Genomic DNA, 23138 nt, shown 5'->3' with positions numbered 1-23138 from the left:
TAATGGATTTAGCAAATGAGATAATTGGTGAAGTTGATAAGGGAATAAGTGAAATATTTGTAGCAAAACTCAGATTAAAGTGGGTACAGTAAAGAATGGAAAGGTAGCCCTGGCTGGTGTGGCTCAGTGGATAGGGCGCCAGCCTGCAAACAGAAAGGTCGTCAGTTTGAATCCCAGTCAGGACACATGCCTAGATTGCGGGCCAGGTCCCCAGTTGGGGGCACATGAGAGGCAACTGATAGAGGTATCTTTCCCACATCCATGTTTCTCTCCTTCTCTTTCTCCCTCCTTTCCTCTCTCTCTAAATAAGTAAATAAATAAAATCTTTTAAAAAGATAATTTTAAAAATAGAATGGAAGGGTAAAAACTGAAGATAATGTGTGATGACAGGACATAAGGTGCTCTAATTAGAAGTAAATCACTCATTCCATCCCCCTTGAAAACTTGAATGGAGAATATCTCACATAAAGGCTTGCTCTGCTCTTCCTTAGATTTTTGCCATGTTATTTGAGGGACGCAGGTCAGCATGCTTTAGGATTGTACTTATCAAAGGGTACCATATCAAGGCAGAATATTTTTTCTAACACAATAAGAAACTACCAAAGTTTAGTTTCACCAGTAATAACTTTAACAAATCTGTTCCATCTGTTCAAAGTTCTTGCATTTCTAATGAAGTAATATTTTCAGAGCCTGCCAAATTCTCCAGACTATAGCACATCTTTACTTTCTATGTGCAATTTCATTGTTTTCTTCTAAATTTGTTTTCTAGTACAGAAGTCTTCAGAAACAACTTTGTATTTTTATAAGGCAGTTTTAAAATTTGATTGTTAGTCTAAGAACATAGTTAAAGAGTTTAACTTAGAAACATCAGAAATTCTGATTCTAGTCTCAATTTCAAAATGCAGAGTAGGAACATACAACATTTGCTGTATTTTGAAAACTTTGAAACTGAGGGTTCAAACAATACAACTGAAAATACTCCCAAAGGGTTCCTTCCAGTAAGTGCATATCTCTAGGGGAGAGGATTTGTATTCCGGCTTAGATAAGCAGTCATCTGAAACTGAGGCTAAACGGTCCCTATTTTGCCACTTCAGGTTCTTACTGTTGGTTTCTTCTTCCTCATGACCCTCTCTCTCTGCTCCCCACCTTTTCTTCTCTCTTTTTTTCTATTTTCTCCCTCCTTCCCTCTCTCTTACTGCTGTTTCTCTTTCCTATTAAGTGGAAATTAATATATTTTTGCGTCCCTGTCTATCCTTATGTTTAAAATACTGGAGCATTCTCTCTTCTCAATACATTTTCATTAGTTCTTTGCCTTTGAAATATTTTCCATGTACCACTTGAGGATTAAACTAGTTTTGTAATCTTGTAAGCTTAGTTTTTAAAAGTGCTTATGACAAACAGTTATTTTTTTTTTCACTTGTATGTGGGCAGGGCTTTATTGTTTTTCAGTGGACTGATTGCCCTTCATAAAAATGAATTTTGTGCTTTATGAGGACTGCTTCTCTATAATCATATACTTAAAATCTCTAAACCCACTTCAAAATCTTAAGTGGTAAGTCTGCAACACTTATCTACTTTCTCACTACTTTGATAACTGCTTTAAGCTTGGATTAGCCAAATGTCTCCTAAGTGACTTTAGAGTCATGTCATCAAAATAGAAGCTCAGAGTCTCTATTTTTATAATGATGTCTTTGATTGCTGTATTAGTGCTGACATGGTCATAGGCATTTATGCAAATCTTCATTTCACAGACATTTCCTGAACATCAATTTTGCACTCAAGGCTGCAGATACAAAGACAATCAAGAAACATTGTTTCTTGCCCTCAAGTCTATTGAAAGAGCAGACAAGAAAATATGTACTCACTACACACTCATTAAAATGGCCTAAATCCAGAACACTGGCAACTAATGAAGGTGAGAATGTGTAACACGAACGCTCATACTTTACTGGTGGGAATGCAAAATGGCACAAACACTTTGGAAGACACTTTGGTGGTTTTTTACCAAACTGTATTATTACTATATGACCCAGCAATCATGCTTCTTGATATTTATCCAATGGAGCTGAAAGGTTATATCCACAAAAACCCTGCACATGCATGTTTATAGCAGTTTTATTCATAATTGCCAAAACTTAGAAAAAAGCAAGATGTTCTTCACCAGGTAAATAGATAAGTAAATCGTAGTACATCTAGACAATGGAATGTTATTCAGAACTAAGAACAAATGAGGAACTTTAAATACAAATTATTATGTGAACGAAGTTAATCTGAAGAGGCTCCACACTGTATGATTCCAACTATGTTACATTTTGTGAAAGGCACAACTATGAACACAGTAAAAACATTAGGGGTTACCAGGGGTTCAAGGGAGCAGGAGAGATGAATGAGTAGAGCACAGAGGATTTTTAGGACAATGAAAATACTCTGCATGATACCATAATCATGGATATGTGTCATTATACATGTGTCTAAACCCACAGAATGTACAACATGAAGAGTGAACTCTAATGGAAACTATGGGCCTTAGGTGATTATAATGTGGCAACAAAGATTCATCGACAGTAACAAACATACCCCTCTGGTGGGGGATGTTGATAATGGGGAGGCTACATATGTGTGGGGGCAGGGGTGTATGGAAAACTTTCGTACCTTCCTTTCAATTTTGCTCTGAACCTAAAAGTGCCCTAAAAATTTGTCTTTAAAAATTAAGTTACATATGACCACGGAGAGACCGAAAAGGCTGCTACATCACAACGTGACCGTTAAACTATGTCTGTGGCATCATCAAAGATGTTTAATTTACAGGCAAGAAGAATGTTAAATGCCTTACAATTGGATGTCTTACCAATAAGACTGTCTTACAGATTTAGAGACTTGTTTGTGGGTTATGTTGCATAAATTAACAACTGTTTTCTGTTTTCAAAGGGCATAAGCCTATGATCTCATTATCTGAGTGACTGTCTGTACGTATAGGCCTCGCTTAATCCTATCTGCATCACTCCCTCCTGAGACTCAATGAATACAACAAGGATGCCAGCCTGTTAAACCAAGCATGCTGTTGTCTGGGGACAGCCAACTGACCTGGAGTCTGCATGATCCTTCCCCATGTGGGAAGGCCACCCTCTCCTCCACACCCCCTCTCTTATTAAGGATTTCTGTACCCAAGGGTATGTAGGACGACAACCATGTCCAGCCTGAAGCAGCTAGAGGAGCTCGAGACCTTCGTCCATTATCCTTTATAAGATTATAAAGGCTCTTTTTTTTTTTTTTTTTGGTTTTTCAATTACAATTGTCCCATTTTTCCCCCATTGCTCCTCCCTCCCAGCCCATACCCTCTCCCACAATCATATCCCTCCCCGTTGTCCATGTCCATGAGTTACTCATACACGTTCCCTGACTGGACCCTTCCCTTACTTATCCCCTTTCTCTCCCTCCTCCCTCCCCCCTACTGACTAGTATTCTAGTCTTTGCCTATTTAGTTCGTTTGTTTGTATTGTTCTTTAGTTTCCTGTATTAGGTGATATCATATGGTATTTTGCTATCTTTGCCTGGCATATTTCACTAAGCATAATTCTCTCTAGTTCCATCCATGTTGTCGCAAATGGCAGGAGTTCCTTCTTTCTTTCTGCTACATAGTATTCCATTGCGTAGATGTACCACTGTTTTTTGACCCACTCATCTACAGATGGGCACTTAGGCTGTTTCCAGCACTTAGCTATTGTAAACAGGGCTCCTATGAACATAGGGGTGCATAGGTTTTTTTGAATTAGGGTTTTAGGACTTTTTGGGTATAATCCTAGTAGTGGAATCGCTGGTTCAAAAGGCAGTTCCATTTTTAGTTTTTTGAGGTAATTCTATACTGTTTTCCATAGTGGCTGCACCAGTCTGCATTCCCACCAACAGTGCAGTAGGGTTCCTGTTTCTCCGCATTTGTTGTTTGTTGATTTGTTGATGATGGCCATTCTGACAGGTGTAAGGTGGTATCTCATTGTGGTTTTTACTTGCATCTCTCTGATGGCCAATGATGTTGAGAATTTTTTCATGTTCCTATGGACCTTCTGTATGTCTTCTTCAGAGAAGTGTTTGTTCAGGTCCTTTGCCCATTTTTTAATTGGGTTGTTTGTTTTCTTGGTGTTGAGTTGTATAAGCTCTTTATATATTTTGGAGATCAGTCCCCTGTCTGTGATATCATTAGCAAATATGTTTTCCCATATGGTTGGTTTCCTTTCCATCTTGCTGATGTTTTCTTTTGCTGAGCAGAAACTTTTTAGTTTGATGTAGTCCCATTTGTTTATTTTTTCCTTTATTTCTCTTTCCTTAGGAGGTGTATCCGTGAAGATATTGTTACGTGTGACATCTGAAATTTTTGTGCCTATGTTTTCCTCTAGGACTTTTATGGTGTCACGGCTTACATTTAAGTCTTTAATCCATCTTGAATTTATTCTCGTGTGTGGTGTAAGTTGGTGGTCTAGTTTCACTTTTTTGTACGTCTCTGTCCAGTTCTCCCAGCATTATTTGTTAAAGAGGCTCTTCTCACTCCATTTTATGTTCCTTCCTCATTTATCAAAGATTAGTTGACCATAGAGGCCTGGGATTACTTCTGGGCTTTCAATTCTGTTCCACTGATCTATATGTCTGTTCTTATGCCAGTACCAGACTGTTTTGATCACAGTGGCTTTGTAGTATTGTTTGATGTCTGGTATCGTGATTCCTCCTGCTGTATTCTCCTGTTTCATGATTGCTTTTGCTATTCAGGGTCTTTTTTGGTTCCATATGAATTTTTGGAGGATTTGTTCTAGGTCTGTGAAATATGTCATTGGTATTTTAATAGGGATTGCATTGAATCTGTAAATTGCTTTGGGTAGTATGGCCATTTTGATGATGTTGATTCTTCCCATCCAAGAACATGGTATTTGCTTCCATTTATTTGTATCTTCCTTAATTTCTTTCTTCAATGTTGCATAATTTTCAGTGTAAAGGTCTTTTATCTCTTTGGTTAAGTTTATTACTAGGTACTTTATTTTTCTTGTTGCTATAGTAAATGGTATTTTCTTTTTTGCCTCTGTCTCTGATATTTTATTGTTGGTGTACAGAAATGCCTTCGATATCTGTATATTTATTTTGTACCCTGCTATTTTGCCAAATTCACTTATTATATCGAGTAGTCTTTTAGTGGAGTTTATAGGGTTTTCTAGGTATACTATCATGCTGTCTGCAAATAGTGATAGTTTTACTTCTTCTTTCCCAATTTGGATGCCTTTTATTTCTTTGTCTTCTCTGATTGCTGTGGCTAGGACTTCCAACACTATGTTGAATAGAAGTGGGGAGAGTGGACAGCCTTGTCTAGTTCCTGATTTCAGGGGGAATGCTTTCAGTTTTTGTCCATTGAATACGATGTTGGCTTCAGGCTTCTCATATATAGCCTTAATTATGTTAAGGTATGCTCCCTCTATTCCCATTTTGCTGAGTGTTTTCATCATAAATGGCTGTTCTACTTTATCAAATGCTTTTTCTGCATCTATAGATATGATCATGTGATTTTTGTCTTTCATTTTGTTTAGGTGATGTATTACATTTATTGATTTGCGAATATTAAACCACCCTTGCATCCCTGGGATGAATCCCACTTGATCATGGTGTATGATCTTTTTGATGTATTGTTGGATCCTGTTTGCCAATATTTTGTTGAGGATTTTAGGATCTATGTTCATCAGCGATATTGGCCTGTAGTTTTCTTTCTTTGCTGTGTCTGGTCCTGGTTTTTGGATTAGGGTAATACTGGCTCCATAGAAAGAGTTTGGGAGTCTTCCTTCTTCTTGGATTTTTTGGAATAGTTTTAGGAGGGTAGGAGTTAGTTCTTCCCTAAATGTTTTGTAAAATTCGCTTGTGAAGCCATCCGGTCCAGGGCTTTTGTGTGCAGGGAGATTTTTGATTACTGTTTCAATTTCCTTCTTTGTTATTGGTCTGTTGAGACTTTCTTTCTACTTCTTGATTCAGTTTTGGAAGGTTATATGTTTCTAGAAATCTATCCATTTCTACTAGGTTGTCAAATTTCTTGCCATAGAGTTGTTTGTAGTAATTTCTTATAATTGTTTGTATTTCTGAGGTATCAGTCGTGATTTCTCCTCTTTCATTTCTGATTTTGTTTATTTGGGTCTTCTCTCTTTTTTTCTTGATGAGCCTGGCTAGAGGCTTGTCGATTTTGTTTATTTTTTCAAAGAACCAGCTCCTAGTTTTGTTGATTTTTTGGATTGTTCGTTTAGTTTCTATGTTGTTTAATTCTGCTTTGATCTTGATGATTTCCTTTCTTCTTTTTGCCCTAGGCTTTGTTTGTTGTTGCTGTTCTAGTTCTTGTAGCTTTAGTGTTAGATTTTTTATTTGAGATTCTTCTAGTCTTTTCAGATATGCCTGTATTGCTATGAACTTCCCTCTTAGGACTGCTTTTGCTGTGTCCCATAGGTTTGGGGCTGTTGTGTGTTCATTGTCATTAGTTTCTAGAAATTTCTTGATTTCCTCTTTGATGTCATTGTTAACCCATTCATTATTTAATAGCGTGTTATTCATTCTCCATAAGTTGGGGTGTCTTTGATTTTTTTCCCTGAGGTTGATTTTTAGTTTCAAGGCATTGTGGTCTGAAAAGATGCTTGATATGATTTCAATTTTCTTGAATTTGTTGAGGCTTGTTTTGTGTCCTATTATGTGGTCTATGTTTGAAAATGTTCCATGTGCCTTTGAAAAGAATGTATATATTGCTTCTTTGGGGTGAAAAGTTCTATATATATCAGTTAAGTCCATGTGGTTTAGTGTGTTGTTCAATGCCTGTATATCTTTGGTGTTTCTTTGCTTGGATGATCTGTCTATTGTTCATAATGGCGTGTTGAAGTCCCCTACTATGAGTGTGTTGTTGTTGATATCCTTCTTGTGGTCTTCTAGTATTTGCTTTATGTATTTGGGTGCTCCTATGTTGCGTGCATATATGTTTATCAGTGTTATATCTTCTTGATGGATTGTTCCTTTAAGTATTATGAGATGTCCTTCTTTGTCTCTTTTTATTGCCCTTGCTTTGAAATCCGTTTTGTCTGATATGAGGACTGCTACCCCAGCTTTTTTTCAGGTTCATTTGCTTGGAATATATTTTTTTATATCCCTTTACTTTCAGTCTATGCAAATCTTTTGTTTTGAGTTGTGTTTCTTGTAGACAGCAAATATGTGGGTCCTGTTTTGTTATCCATTCTGTTACCCTATGTCTTTTAATTGGAGCATTTAATCCATTTACATCGAAGGTTATTATTGACATGTATTTATTCATTTCCCTTTGTATCTCCGTTCCTCTACTCTTTTTTTTTTTTTTTGTTATTTCTCTTCCTTTTTCTTAGAATATTCCCTTTAGCATCTCTTGCAATGCTGGTTTGTTGGAGATGTATTCTTTTAGTCTTCCTTTGTCTGAGAAACTCCTTATTTCACCTTCTATTTTGAATGAGAGCCTTGCTGGGTAGAGTATTCTTGGTTGGAGACCTTTGTTTTTCATTGCTTGAAATACTTTTGACCATTCTCTTCTGGCTTGTAATGTTTCTGTTGAGAAATTGGTCGATAGCCTTATTGGAGCTCCCTTGTAAGTTATTTGCTGTTTTTCTCTTGCTGCTTTTAGGATTCTCTCTTTGTCTTGGAATGTTGCCATTTTAACTATGATGTGCCTTGGAGTGGGTTTTTGGGGGTTCGTCTTTATTGGAACTCTCAGTGCTTCTTGGACTTGCATAACTTTTTCTCTCATCAGGTTCGGAAAATTTTCTGTCACTATTTCTCCTATCAGTTTTTCAATTCCATGCTCCTTTTCTTCTCCCTCTCTTATTTCGATGATCCTGATATTATTTCTTTTAATGCTATCCTGTAATTCCCTTACATCTTGTTCATATTTTTTCAGTCTTTTTTCATTTTGCTGTATCATTTGAGAATTATTACCTACATTATCCTCTAACTCACTAATCCAATCCACTGCTTCGTTTAGTCTGCTTTTGACTGATTCTACTGTGTTTTTCAGTTCAGAGATTGCATTCTTCATTTCTTCCTGGTTCTTGTTGATAATTTCTATATCTTTTTTTATGCTGGTGTAGTTCTCTGCAAGTTCCCTGTAATTTTCTTGCAGCTGTTGGTAACTTCCTTGGAGGTTGTCATAGTTGTTTTTGAGGTTTTCGAGCATATTGAGCTTCTTCACCACCATAGTTTTGAATTCCATGTGTGACATTTGGGCTATGTCTATTCCATCTACCTCTCTTTCTGGGGGTTCCTCTTTTCTTTTCATTGAGAGGTTGTTTCTGCGTCTTACCATGTTGGATTCTTCTTGTTTGTTTTTGTTATTTGGATTTGTCTGCTTTGCCTTCCCACCTTTGTGGTATTAGATTCTTTATGGTAGATCTGGGGGTTTCAGTGGTGCAGTCTCTTTTATCTCCTGAGCCTGATGTTCTTGGGGTACCTTTTATATCATTTGTTTATGCTGTCTGGTTATATTTCGGATGCTTTTTGTTAGGATCTTCCTTCTGGCTCGTTGATTGAGAGTCACTCTATCCTTTTTATCTTGAATTCTTTTGTGGAGATGTCAGTTCAGCCTTTGTGTGTTGTCTTGTTTTTCTGTATCCACAGCTGGTCTAATGAGGTGGGTCAGAGGTTCCTGTTCCTTGCAGCAGTGGGCCCCTGCACCGCGCGTTCCTTCGGTGTCTGTTGGAGCTAGCCGAGTTGTCTTTGCAGGCACGCCTGTGAGCGGGTAAGGTGGCCCGAGAGCCCTCCTCAGGCCTGTCGCGTAGCGCTTTGGGAGTTTCCCAAGGTGGCCAGGGAGTTATCCTCAGGTCTGCTGCACTGTGCTCCAAGAGATGGTCTGTCGCCTGCCAGTGCTGGACCCCAGACACTCGTGTATAGTGGAAGTGAGCAATTGGTGCCTATTGATGTCAGCGAGGTATTTTTGCACTTGTGTGCCCCTGCTCGCCCAAGGCAGGCTGGGATCTAGCCTCAGTGCAGCGCTCCGCGCTCTGAGTGAGTGTCTGTGAGTCGCTGCTGCCTGCTGTTCCTTGCACGCCCCTATTCGCCTTGGGCAGCCGGGGATCTAGCCTCAGCACAGCGTTCTGGGTGAGTGTCTGTGAGTCGCTGCTGTCTGCTGTTCCTCGCGCGCCCCTATTTGCCCCGGGCAGCCGGGGATCTAGCCTCAGCGTAGAGCTCCGGGTGAGTGTCTGTGAGTCGCTGCTCCCCGCTGTTCCAGCGCCACAGCCGTCCACCATTCTCGCACCCGCCTGGGCGGGTACGTGCCCAGCCGGAGCGAATGCTCTGCGTTCCGGCCTGGCACTCGGGCCTGGCTCCCACTGGAGCTGGCCAGGGGCAACTGCGCACAGTCTTCTGTGTATCCAGAGGTCTCTCCCTGCGCCCATTTGGGCACTGATCTTATGTCTGTTGGGGTGTGTCCAAGGGGCCCCTGGACTCTCGGCCTTGCACACCTGAGCCAGTGAATGAGGGCACTTCCCTATGCACGCCCACGCGACCTAGGGGGAGGGTTGCAGAGTGAGCGTGCGTACCTCTGCGCCTGCGCTCCTCAAGAATGTACTTTCACCCCCAAACTTTCCCCCCCTCTCCGTAGTTCACAAGAGAAAAGTATAAAGAAAAAAATTACGATTTCACTTGCTCAGCAGCACGCTGTCTCCCGTCCTCCAGCGCCTATGCCACCTGGTTGAGTCCCGTCTCTGCCAGCTGGCAGAGATCCGCTTTCCTCCTGACTTCCCTCTGGGGAAGCCTGTGGTCGCCAAAAAGCCTTTGTGTCATTTCAGCCGCAGGTCGGGCAGCCGCCCCAGTCAGGAATCCCATTTTGTCCCCTTTTCCTCCGCTATCCTCACTAAACAGGTTGTTCCCAGATGGTTTTTCTCTAATCCAGCAGTGCCAAGGCTCGACTCCTGCCAGTGTGCAGCTGCTCACTGAGATGTTCTGTCTGCAATTAGTCCAAACTACAGACGGGTCTTGGGAGCCTGAGAGTGCAGCCTTCCCTCACTCCTCCGCCATCATCCCTTCCTTAGATTATAAACAGTCTTAAGTCTGAGAGGGAGGGATTGTTATTTTTTATTGTTGAAAATAAATAATTAATTAATTAATTAATTAATTTTTTAAAAAGAAAGAATAATATAGGAAAGGGTGAAGCCAGAGAACTTATATGTACGACCCATGGGCATGGACTGGGCGGGGGGGGACTTGCTGGGGGAGGGGGGGTGCTGGGCAGAGGGGAGCAAAGGGGAAAAATTGGAACTATTGTAACAATATAATCAATAAAATATATATACTTTTAAAAAAGAATATAAAAAAAGAGTGATACATAAATAGAATAAAACTATGTTACCTTCTGAGGAAAAAATTAAGTTATATAAACTTACAGTTAAATAAATTATAATACAAGCAAAATTAATTTAAAATGGTGAACCTTTTCTCAGGCTACTCATAGAAAAGTGAATTGCTACCATCCTTTTTGCATGTGGTACAGCTGAGATTACTAGCTCTCCTCTTATACTCATTCTTTCCTCCTTCAGTAGTGATGGAACTACCCCCCAAGTTTTAGCTGGGCACATGGCCACACAAAATGAAGACTGTATTTCTGAATAGCCTTTCTGCTATATGTGACATCCCATTAAGCTCTGGCCTAAGAGATGTAAAGGGAACTGTTATCTTCAGTCTCTGAGTCGTGACTTGAAAGAGAATGGACTTTTTTCTCCCCTTCCCCTTTCCTCCCTTCTCCATCCTGCTGCTTAGAATGTGGTCCTGATAGTGAGCACTTCTTCAACCATCATGAGCTGCTGCCACAGTTTTCTGAATGATGTTCTGATGGAGCCCTCACACATCTTTAATCCTATGCAGTTTCACCTTTTCCAGATGTTGACAGCTCACCCCACATGCTTTGGTTATTATCAGAATGCACTGGAGTTCAAGTTTTCTCTCAATAAATCAGTACTAATTCCATCAACAATGCACACTGTTCTTTCTGAAAACCTGCTAGATAAATGAGATGGCTGATTGCATAATTAGAGATTAATCACTGCTGGCTGAGCAAAGTTAAACTTGCTTAGGGAAAAGAGAAGTACTTGTAGTAGAATCATACCTGTAAAGCATGGCTTTGTATTCCTTTCAATAAGTATCCATGGGCAGTTTAGAATGACCAATACCTCCTACCTTCCAACCTTGATTTAGTCTTTGGAAGTGGGTGGGTTGCTTTTCCGGAGCTCCTAGGCCCTTCTGATTTCCTTGATAGTTACTACCAAAAAACAATGAGACATATGTATAAATTTACACACACAAACACATATTTGGCTTCCACCCACTATTACTGTGGCTCACATACTGGTGAGAAGACAGAAGCCAAAGAATTTAAATGATTTTCCTATAATGTCCTTTCATTCTAGTTTACATTTTTAAGTACTGCCACCGTGATCAATTTTCAGTTTGCAAAGCCTTGACTGCTTTTCCAAAATTCATCAGCCAGGCTTTGCCTTCTTTCTTTATTCAATCCAGACTAGCTTCCATACCTCAAATTAAATCTGCTTCTTGGCCTTTTTGTCATAACTTCTTAACAAAACCACAACCCTGACTGAATCTGTCAGGGTTATCTGTGCCTATGCCTAAGGAGGTGAGTGCTGGAAGAAGTCCCACAATAGATTAGTTTCATGCTAAATTCATAACACTCCATTTTAAATAAACTCACAGGACTCATCATAAACAGTATATGTCTCTGTTCAACTTTATTCCATTCTTGTCAACAGTTACAAACTCTTTTCAGTGTCCTTAATCTTCTCCTCCTCTCTCCCCCATATCAGAACATGACTTTGCCCCTTTAAAAACAAAATTGAAGCTGATAGAAGTTCTCTCATCTTCCTGATTCCACATCCTTCCTTCCTTCCCTTCTGCTATAATAAAGATCTATTTCCTACTTTCTAAGGTAAAACTGCTCATATGTGTTTTAAATTATAAGAAATCTTACCATTTAAAATGTTTCTTCTTTTATATATCTGCAACATACATGAGATATATGTATAGATACATATGCCTCAGCTGCACATATCCCATTAGCATTTAAACATACTTTTTTCTGCAAACTTAAAAAAAATAAACGACCTTGTCCATATATTTGCCTTCAGACAATACTCCCATCTTCTTCACAACCAAATCTCTAGAATGAGTTCTCAATACTTGCTATTTTCTTCACACCTCCCACTCACTCTTCATCGCTCAATTTCCTTCTGGCTTTGTCCCTCATCCCACCACTAAGTAATTCATGACTCTCCTGAAACAGGGTCCTCTAGAATAATCAGTGACCGCTGTGTTATGGAATCCAGTTGGTATTCCATACCCTAACCTTGTTTCGTTTTAGCGGCTCTCTCCTGTTGCAGCCGTCCTGCTTGTCATGCTCTTCCTTTGGCTTTTCTGACACCAGCTTCCTAGTTTCCTTCTATTTCTTTGGTGACTCTTTTTCTTTCGCTTTTAGGTTCATCCTTTACTTATCCTAATAATAAACATCAGAGCTCTTTGAAGCCCTCATCTGTTCTGACTGTATGTTCTCCTTAGGTCATTTTCCCACTCCCCCAGCTTCCATTACCATTGATATGCCAATGGCTTTCAAACATATATATCTCTTACCACTGTTCTGAGCTCTAGATTTGTGTATTTAATTGCTTTTACCAGATCTTCACTTGGAAGTCTCAGACACCTCTCAAATACAAAACGTCAAACACCAACACCACGATCTTCTTCTATCTGAAAGTGGGTCTTGTTGCCAGAGGTGTAGTAGTGTTCTCTCACTGCTTAGTAGTGGTGCCCGTTCAACAGTACAAGCCAGAAGTTAGAGTCACCTTAGACACCTGACACTGACACCTCCCATGTTCAATTCGTAATTGAACTTGATCAATTTTTAAAAGATTTTATTTATTTACTTTTAGAGAGAGGGGAAGGGAAGGAGAAAGTGAGAGAGACATCAATGTAAGAAAGAAACATCAATTAATTTGCCTCTTATATGCGCCCTGAACAGGGATGGGATGAGAAACCCAAGTACATGCCCTAACCATGAATCAAACCAGTGGCCTTCCGATTTGCGGGACAATACCCAACCCACTGAACCACACTGGTCAGGGCTGATCCATTTTCTGAACAGCCCTTGAAACTATTTATTTCTGTCTCTCCTTCTATGTTGATCCTCATTATTTGCCTCAACTATTACAATAGCTTCTTCATACATCTCCCTGAATTTACCCTGGCCCCAGTCTATTTTCATGCAATATGCAGAGTGATTTTTTTTTTCTGTTTTCCTAATGCAAGCTTGATTGTACCACTTCCCTGCTAAATATTAATCATGATTTGTTTTTTATCTTAGGATAAAGATAAAAATTATCTCACTTGCTCCTCGAAGTCCTAAATATTGTGGCACCTGACAACTTCTACAGACAATTTGTATGTATTTTCCTACTTTGTGTTCTGCACTCACCACAGGGCCTGTGCACATGCTGCTTCAGCTACCTGGGATATTCTTATTTCTCTCTATCCACCTCCCCGGACTAGGTAACTTCTACTCATTATTATCTCTATTGTAGACAAGAAACAGAGACACAGAGAGGTTAAATAATTGGCCTAAGATTACACAGATAGTAAGCAGGAGGAAGCAGAATTCCAGCCCAATAAGTCTGATTCTAGAACCTGTGTTTTTCACTCATAATATACCGCCACCGGAAACTTTCCTTCATAGTAGTTAGAACTTAAAATTACACATTTGTCATTGAGATTATGTGAATAATATCCATCACTTCTGCTTTATTGTAAAGTCTATGAGAACAAAAACTGCTTCTGCTTTTGTGTTAGCATAATACCTATCACATAGTAGGCAATGAATATTTGGTGACTGAATGAATGAACTGATATATCTTTAAGAGTGTAAACTAGTAACATATTTCCAGAGATCCCCTCATCTTGGAAAGCTGACAGGCTCCACATCCAAAACAAATTTACCATGCTGGATCATGTTTCCTTGATAGTTCCCCAACATCATTCATCAAAGGATTCTTTTCAATATTTTTAAGCTATGTAAATAACAAACTTGTACTTATTAAACATGTCATGGAAAGGGACATTTATCTTTCCTGGAACAGTGATAAATTCCACTTAATAAGATTATCTTAAAATATCCAGATAACCCTTCAACACATGATTTCAAAACACTGATAGATGATGTCATTCAGTTTTCTGTTTCAAAAAACATGAATACACATGGAGATTGTGAATAGTCAAAACATTAGTGCAACTTATCATTGTTCTTTTCTCTATTTCCAGTATCAAATGGTAGTATGACTTCCCAAAGGGTGTCTTAAAACAGAAACAGAAGAGCTATCCTAGATTATTTTTTTCTCATTTATCTTCAATTACCATTTCATACACACACACATACATACACACACACACACACATATCAGAAAGATTCCATTCTCTAAGTATTTATGGGATTCATCCATGTCATGCTGTGATGCTAATCCTAGCCATCACCATCTCTTTTTTTTTTTTTTTTTTTTTAGGTAGATGAGGCTACTTTATTTAACGACTGATCCATGTAATTGCCAAGGCCACTATGTACAGGTAAGAGAGGTGGAGCTTTATTTCTTGGTCTCTTCCTCCTTGGAGAGTGTTTTGATGATCTCCTCCTTCTTGGCCTGGAGCCGCTCTTCACGGCGCTTGCGAGCGTCCTTGGTCTTAGACCTGCGGGCCTCAGCCTGGTCAGCCAGAAGCTTCTTGCGAGCCTTGTCCGCCTTCAGCTTGTGGATGTGTTCCATGAGAATCCGCTTGTTTTTTAACACGTTACCCTTCACTTTTAGGTACAGGCTGTGGTACATGTGGCGGTCAATCTTCTTAGATTCACGGTATCTTCTGAGTAGCCGGCGAAGAATTCTCATCCTCCTCATCCAGGTGACTTTCTCAGGCATTCGCGCATTGGCAGTACCCTTTCGCTTACCTATGCCCATATGCCTGCCCTTCCTGTGGGCCAAGGTGTTTTTCCGGCACAGAGCCCGGGAATGGACAGTCACAGGCTTCCGGATGATCAGCCCATCTTTGATCAGCTTCCGAATCTGTTGACGGGAGTTGGCATTGGTGATTTCATTGGTCTCATTGGGGTCCAACCAGACCTTCTTTTTGCCACAGCGAAGGACACTGGAGGCAAGCCTCTTCTGAAGCCTGAGCATACTCATGGCTGCTCCATCCATCACCATCTCTTGACCAATCAACTGCAATGACCTACTGGTGCATTTCCACCTCACAATAAGTCAGATTCAGGCCAATTTGTATGCTGTAATCAGTGTGACCTTCTCAAAACACAAACATATCTATTCAAACTCCTTCACATGCCTCTCACTGCACTACAGAATAATTTATAATAACAGCTTACAAGTCAATGTGCTCATGGCCTGCCAGTACTTTTATAAGCACTTGACTGCAGTAACACACTTAATCATCACCACAGCATTATGAGATGGATACTTATGTCATCCTATTTTACCAATAAGGAAGCTGACACATGGAGAAGCTAAATGATTATGCTAGGGTCTCATAGCTAGTCAGTGATGGAGTCAGATTCAAAGCCAGGCAAGTGTCATTTCAGAGTCTGTGCCCTAACTTCTACAATGTAATTGCATCTCATAGAATATTTAGCATGGCAATCAACAGTTTTGATTATCTGGACCTTACCAACATGTTTAGTCTCATCTTCTTCCTATAAAGCTTGAAAAATATGGTCTTGTTTTATCTCTAAGCTTTGGCCAAGGAGGTAACCTAATATAATCCTGCTTTACCAAGTCCAGTCTTTCATTACCCTTAGTCGTTGAGATTATCACAGGTAGCACTTCCTTCGAAGCTTTCTGTACTCCCTTTCCCAGAATGGACTTTGTGAGCCTCCTCTGTATTCTCTACATGCTTTAAAAAAAAGAGAACATGGGAAAAAGTAAGACAAGACTGAAATGTGTCTGTTTTACTTGGAAATAAGAAGTAATTGGTGACTTTGGTAAAGGCAGTTATATGTGTGGACCACTTTTTATTGAAACTTGATTATATAGGTTGTACAGGTCTTGGTTATACAGGAGAGGGTCAAGAAAGGGTGTCTTTTATTTCTTTTGCTAACCAAAGAACTCATAGAGGGGAAGAGGTTAAAATACAGAAAAGGGATAATTATGTACAGAGGTCTCTGAAAAAAAAACTTGGACTGATAGAGGGTTAGTTTTTTCTCTGAAACAAAACAAAAACCTGGATGAACACGCAAATCAATGTGTGTATAAAAGATGGTGAGGTGGGTGTATCAGAGGCATATCTGATGGATCCTATTTTCTATGTGAAATAGGAAGCAAATATACTTCCTGAGAATAAAAGTGTAGTAGTTGAGTAGGAGGCTTAAAAAGAGAGAAAGTCTGCAACAGCCACCAAAGAATGTGTAACAGGGCTGAGGGAAACCCAGAAGAATCTGAGCACGGACATGTAGAAGGATGACCTGGTCAGCACCTACTCATTTTTCAGATATTAATACAGATATCACTTGCTCAGTGAAGCTCAAGTGAAGTCTCTGTTATATGCTTTTAGAGCACTGACTCTATTTCCTTTAAAGACTCATAAAGGTTTTAATCTCATATTACTTTGTAGTATTGCCTGATTAATTTCTACTTCATTAGGCTATAAACTCAGTGAGTTCAAGGGTAATGTTTTTTTTTTGTTGTTGATACTATTACAGATGTCTTCTATTCCCCACCCCCTTTGCCCACCTTCATTCACCCAGCTCACCGTTGTATCGTTTAACCATTAGTTTCCCATCTATAAAATATGAAATATATTAAATATTCTCTACATGACTAGGGTATGGATATAGTTAGTTAGCACAAACTAGAATTAAAAATATAAAAAATCAGGGACTTCAAATTATTCACTGTTATAACACAAGTGCCCATCGCAGTGTATGGCACGTAGTAGATGTTCAATAAATACTTACCTGGGTGAATGAAACTGATATGGCAGGACACAAAGTCTCCTGGGTTCTATTTCAGTATTTTTCCCACCCTACCACAACTACCCAGAGAAGATGCTCAATATATCCTAGTTATTATAATAAAGACTTATGCATATGCATTACTATGTGCTTGACTCAAGAAGAAAATGAAGCTCTGAGAAGTTAAGTGTCACATATCACATGCAAGTTAAACAGTGAGGACATGATGTAATCAAAATTCAATTCCATGTCTTCCTGGCTCCAGAATATGAGCTCTTTCTCCAGTTCCATGCTGCCTGCTAAAGTATTAAGTGATAAAAGATTTAATATATGAACCCTCCCAAGGGTGTGCATTTGAAAGTCCCCCCAACCTCCCCAATGGCAAAGACAAACAAACTAATGATTTTAGTGGAAAAAAACTCAGGAAAAGTGACCGTGACAAGTCAATAAGGATAATATTTGTAAGCAGGCACCTGCCAACTGCCTCCCAAGTCATGCTATGTAGGCATCTATCAACCTATTATATGACTGTGTACATTATCCAGCTTCCCAGCTAGAGTCTTGATCCCACAAAGAGAATGGAAGACTTTATTTCAAAGAGTTTATCTCCTCAGCATGGCCTAAACCTGACACTAGAAGCAGCATGGAATAATGGAAAGAGCAAGAACATTGCAGCCACATAGGTCAGGGAAAAACACTTCAGCTCTGTACACCTCAATTTTCTCATCCAGCAAATTAAAGCAGTAATACTTGAGGTTTAGGAAATGACTAAATGAGATAGTACATATAAAATGTCTGCAGCACAATGGGCATATAACTCAAGTGTTATTAGTTGCCTTTCACTTCTCCCATATCCGGAAGCCTCCTATTGATTCGTTGAAGACACTCTGAAAATACATTGAAAGGAACAAGAAACCCACCCTACCCTCCTCTCCTGCAAGCTGTAGCAAAACACAAGTGATATTTCTCTCATTTTTGAAAAATACCCTGATAGCAGCTTTTCATTTACAGGTAAGACCTTAGCACTAAAACAAAAAATGAAAAGAATCCAATAGTTGCTCTGACTCTTTTTTATTTAACCCTGCTGTTTAAATAATCATTTCTAACATTTCTATTGCCTTTCATGACATTAGGCAGAGTCCGGACACCTGATTTATTTTACAAATGAATAAATTAAGATGGAGGTGGTGGGATGTCCATTCCAAGGTCACAGAGCTATACGGGGGAGAGCTGTAGCTAAAAACAAGATTGCTTACTCCTTAGCTTATTATTCTGTAACAACAACAACAACAACAGCAATTCTATGCACTTTATTTAAGTCTTGAAATCTAAAACATGCTATATTTTAATAAGATTTTTAAGTAGAAACAGCCAATAACCCCCCTATATTCATGTCCTGGATTCATGTATCCTTTTACATATTAAAAATGAAAGTTAATCTATAAGCATTCAAAGTGCTTGCAATGTGTAAAAGTGATGTTTTTAAGTGTCAGATTTAAGTGCTAACTATGTATTCTTTCAGGGGGAAATAAGCATCAATTGTGTAAGATGCTACTTCATTTCACAGCAAAAGCAGTGAAAATTGAAATTTTTATTTTAATAACACTACTCTAAATGTAACCACGATATACAAATAAATGAAATCACCACATATAGAGGATATGCATGCTTATGAATTCAACCAAAACACCATATAAAGACAAATCAATCCTTTTAGAGGAGCTCTATGGCTATTTCTGAGCTTAAGAGAGAAAAGTTACTGTAAAGTGGAAGTTCTCATTTGTACAGAAAAAAATCTCCTGCAAAATAATGTCAGGAAATCTCTTAACTGTAAAATGCAACTATTTTTACTATTTTCAATGGACCAGTTTGCTTATAAGAGGTATGGTTTTTATAGAAAATAAAGGTTAGTAAGAAAACAACAATAAGAATTAAAAGCTGCCTGGCCGGGTAGTTCAACTGGTTAGAGCATAGTGCCAATGTACCAATGTTGTGGGTTTGATCCTCGGTCAGGACACATAAAAGAATCAAGCAATGAGTGCATAAATACATGGAACAAAATCAGTGTTCCTCTTCCTCCCCCTTCCTCACTCTCTCTAAAGTCAAAATATAAAATTTGCATAAAAGACAGTTGGTCATTAAAAAAATAAATTTAAAAAAGACTTAAAACCAATAGTGTTATTTATGTTAATCATCCCACACCTGTGAATTAGCTTCATGCAAAAAAATGTACTATTTTCTCAAATTAATAAATTACATCAAGTCAAACTATATTTTGCTACAAAAAATATTTATGAGCCAAATTTTAAAGGTGAAGAAAGTGAAACAAATAATTATTCAAAACAAGTTACCTCGCACTCTCACACTCCTTCCCCAAATTTAAGTTTGAGACTTACTGTAAGTAAATAATGTGTCCAGTTATAACCGAGTCTTCTGTGATACCAATGAAATATGTCTCAATGAACAGTTTCTTAACTTAATGAATTTTAAGTGACCTTAGAATTGAAGTCGTTAACGTAGGAGGAGCTCTGCTTTATCCATCAAATTTACCAACAGTCATGAGAAAATTTGCATTCAAAGCAGGTCAGCATCCAAGACTATATTTGTCAAAAGATTCAGAGGAAATCACAAAGTTCATCTGAGTTATTTTCTTTCCATTTTAATTAGTTCCTGATAGGCATTTCAGTACGCCAAAGTTATTTTACTGTATGACTCATCACATTGGGAATGAAAAGATAATCCAAAGGTTTATCAGGTCTATGTTGTTCCCTCATCAAGTGCACTCTCCAAAGTACTTCACTGTTTTGAGTTTCAAATATCTTTAAGTATGAAGAGTCATAAATGCACAAGGAATCTGAAGTCTGGATTCTGTTCAAGGCTCTTCCTCCTGCAATCAGCTAGGTGACCTTGGGGAATTACTTTAACATCTTTAAACTTCAGTTTCAGTAAAAATATTAAATAAAACCTCAGTAGTCATCTAGTCCAACCTTCAATTCCAAACAAAGATTGCCCTTCCATCTGCCCTGAGGAATCTCTGATTTCTAAATTCCTTGGTGTTGTCATTAAAATTCAGTGTCATGTATCTTTTTTTCCCATTGAAGTTTATCAAATATTTCTTTACACAACAAGATTTTATTTCAGCCCAGATAAAATTAAGTGAAGAAACTCAGATCACCACCAAATTGTCCTTCATCAATTAGTCCCCACAGAGTTTTCGATCTACCCCTGATTTAATCTCCATGCCCAGGAACTATGAAGAGCCATAAGAATCCAGAAGAATCCAGAATACTGTGATGCTTTTCTAAAGTAGATGAAATGATGTCAGTGATTTATTTCAAAATAGGAATGAATCGAGATTGGATTCAGTTTACATACCATGTAATATTTCAATGGATAAAAAGTATCTTCCTTGCTTTGGAACACAGGTTCAAAGTCAATAACTTCTTTCAGACAGCAAAGATATATTTTACACTAAGTATGTAAATAAACAAAAAAAATCAAGGAGACCAAATGAAGATGAAATCATAGACACAGTCTTCCCTCCATTACTAACTTCATGTTTTACCCTAAGAGTTATTATTTTGTATATTCATTTGTATAGTTAATTCTTTATCCTAAAATGAAGTTGAAAGGTGAGAAGAAACAGAATTGTTTAGAGAGTTTAGCATCTGCTTTTCAAATGTCAGCTGGTTTGGCTCTTCCACAATTCTTTTTGTAAGAAAGTCTTTATCAGATATTTTAAGAATTTGTTCACATATGGTAAGAAAAAATGAAATCTGAATTTAAAACTTTTCCTTTTTCTGTGATTAGAATTCCAACTAACTCATTTACCTTCTTCTATTAAGAAATAACTACAAGAAGTTTTCTTCAAGCTTCTGTCTCCACCAATTTTTCTGGCCCTTGCAAATATTTCATTATACCATATCATATGGTATAATGAAAAAGTATAATTCAAATAAATGCAACTATAATTAATATCCTGAAGTAATACACTGTATTTATCTGTAGATTTGCAAACCCTATGTTTAGTTAATAAAATGCAGTTGGAAACATGCACCATGTCTCAGATGTTAAAATTGATCAGATATGAACTTCCACCCCGAGTTGACAGCTTACCCAGTGAAAAGCATAGGCTAAGCTTTGTTTTCTGGTGTAAAGAGAAAGACACTAAAAAGACAACTCAATTTAAAAGATGAAAACTTCTATTTGGTGGCTTTCTGGTGACATCAATAGAAGTTGCCAATGATACTTCTGTGCTTTTCCCTTCACACTCTCATTACTCTGCCGCAGATGTGAGACATGCTGCAACTCCTAAGATAAAGAGAATCTGGGAGTAAACCTGGTTGGTGCAGAGAAAAGAGTCTGAATAATACTAGTTGGAATAGTCCCTCCCTTGCTGGAAGCTGCTCTACACCAAAAATCAAGAAAAGAAATAAACCTACATAAAGCAGACCACAGTCGGTGTCGCCCAAGGGGGTGGAATGAAGAGGTAAATCTAAGCCACAAGGAAGGAAAGTTCCTCAGGAGAGGTGGGATCGTCATTCTTGTGAAAGACTGGGCAAGATGATACAAGTTATTCCACAAGTAGTCTACAGTTAGTCCCTGGAAAAGGGCTGCCAGAAACTAGGCTAAAAGATTTATGCCAGGGCCCTGGTTTTAACAGATATGGAGGAAGAACTGAGCTTCCAGATCAGAGCCAAAACCCAATTAAACAACCAAAAGCAGATGGTGAGGCAGGAGATAAAAGCAAAATCCTGATGCTTATAAAGTCTCCCGGGGCTCATATCAATTCTGGAGGCAAAGCACGCACTAGGCTATTTCCAGACTTCTTACCTGCTAAAGCTTAATGGTTCTAACTGGGCCCGGGCTGCATCGAACTGAGACCTTTTAGGCTGACACCATGAAGTGAAGCTAGGATGGGCCAAGGGTAGACAAGTACTAGTCCTGGCCTCTCCAGCAGGAACATACATATATTACTTTATTTTATCCATCCTCCCCCTAAGCTGGCTAGAGATACTAATTCAGTTTTATAAATGGATATGACTCAAGTTTCAATAGGTTAAGTCACCTTGCAAAAGTCAAAAATTCAGTAGAAATAAAATCTGGGTGGACCTGACGCCTAGTCCAGTGCTCTTCCTGCAGCCACACTACTGTTGGGATACTTTCTGATATCTCAGCGGCTAAAATAGGTGACAAGCAGGGGTCATGATATTTCTTTCATTGTGTAAAGTTCTGTAACTCCCATTCTGTTAACCATCAAAATAGGAAATGGATATTCCTGAACTTCTGTTCGAAAAGAGGCAATCAGCAAAAGCAGTATTTAATTTCGCACAGTGTTATTTGCTTTGTAAGGTTAAGGGACATTCGATAAGCAAAAATAATAAAAAATAAATAAAAATAACCATTGACTATATAGTTTACATGTATACACACACACACACAGTCTTTAAAAAAATCTCTGGATTTAAAAAGTTCTTCAACATTCAGGCATATGTCAACTTCTAAGGTTCTGAGGGTTTTTAAAAACAATAGCATCCCCAGAAAACTGACTTGGAAACTTATTTAGTAGAGTTGGCTATTATACAGAAAAACAGTGTCCTATAAAGAACACACTCTGTGAGACAGAGGACATTTAGACCGCCTGCTTTCCCCGAAATCCAGTTTTTTATTATTCTCAAGCCAACTCATTTACAGACTTTGAATTCCCCTCCAGACAACCACAGATTCAACAGCAGGACTCCAGAGCTGTGCTTCTCAGGAAACCCACATGGGCTGGGAAATACATGACCTGGTGCCCAGATTAGCAGCAAACAGTCTTTAACACAGACCCACAAACTGCAAAGCTCAGCAGTACCGGCCTCTAGTTTTTATTCACTCACATTCCTGCAACAGTTTACAGAGAAACAATGTTCCAACCACTGTGCTAGATGCTAGGTGTACAAATGTGAGATACTACCTCATGTGGCTCACCTTCTAGTTAGAAGGAATAGAAACTAGAAACTATGGAATAATTACACTCCTGCTCCTGAGAGTATCAAGTTGTGGTATAATAAAAAATATATTTGGTTTCTGTCCCCAGTTTCTGGCACAGAGATCCTAAAAACCTTGGAATTTCCCG

The 23138-nt window shown here is 38.7% G+C and overlaps 1 protein-coding gene and 1 pseudogene across 2 annotated transcripts in view; both read right to left on the bottom strand.

Moving 5' to 3' along the window:
* IL13RA2 (interleukin 13 receptor subunit alpha 2) overlaps positions 1-23138 on the bottom strand; it is a 72170-nt gene that overhangs the window by 35843 nt on the left and 13189 nt on the right. The window contains exon 3 of one of the 2 annotated variants that reach the window (XM_090264727.1): positions 11123-11275. The exons of the other annotated variant lie outside the window; for it this stretch is intronic. The gene's annotated coding sequence lies outside the window, so the exon portion shown is untranslated. The remainder of the gene's footprint in view (positions 1-11122; positions 11276-23138) is intronic. 2 annotated transcript variants of the gene reach the window in all.
* Positions 14630-15243, bottom strand: LOC149990923 (large ribosomal subunit protein eL19 pseudogene; annotated as a pseudogene).

Source organism: Furipterus horrens, unplaced genomic scaffold (genome assembly GCF_987537825.1).
Source record: "Furipterus horrens unplaced genomic scaffold, mFurHor1.1.pri manual_scaffold_17, whole genome shotgun sequence".
Lineage (NCBI taxonomy): Eukaryota > Metazoa > Chordata > Mammalia > Chiroptera > Furipteridae > Furipterus > Furipterus horrens.
Note: the sequence above shows the minus strand (reverse complement) of the source record. Positions and strands in the feature narration are given on the sequence as shown.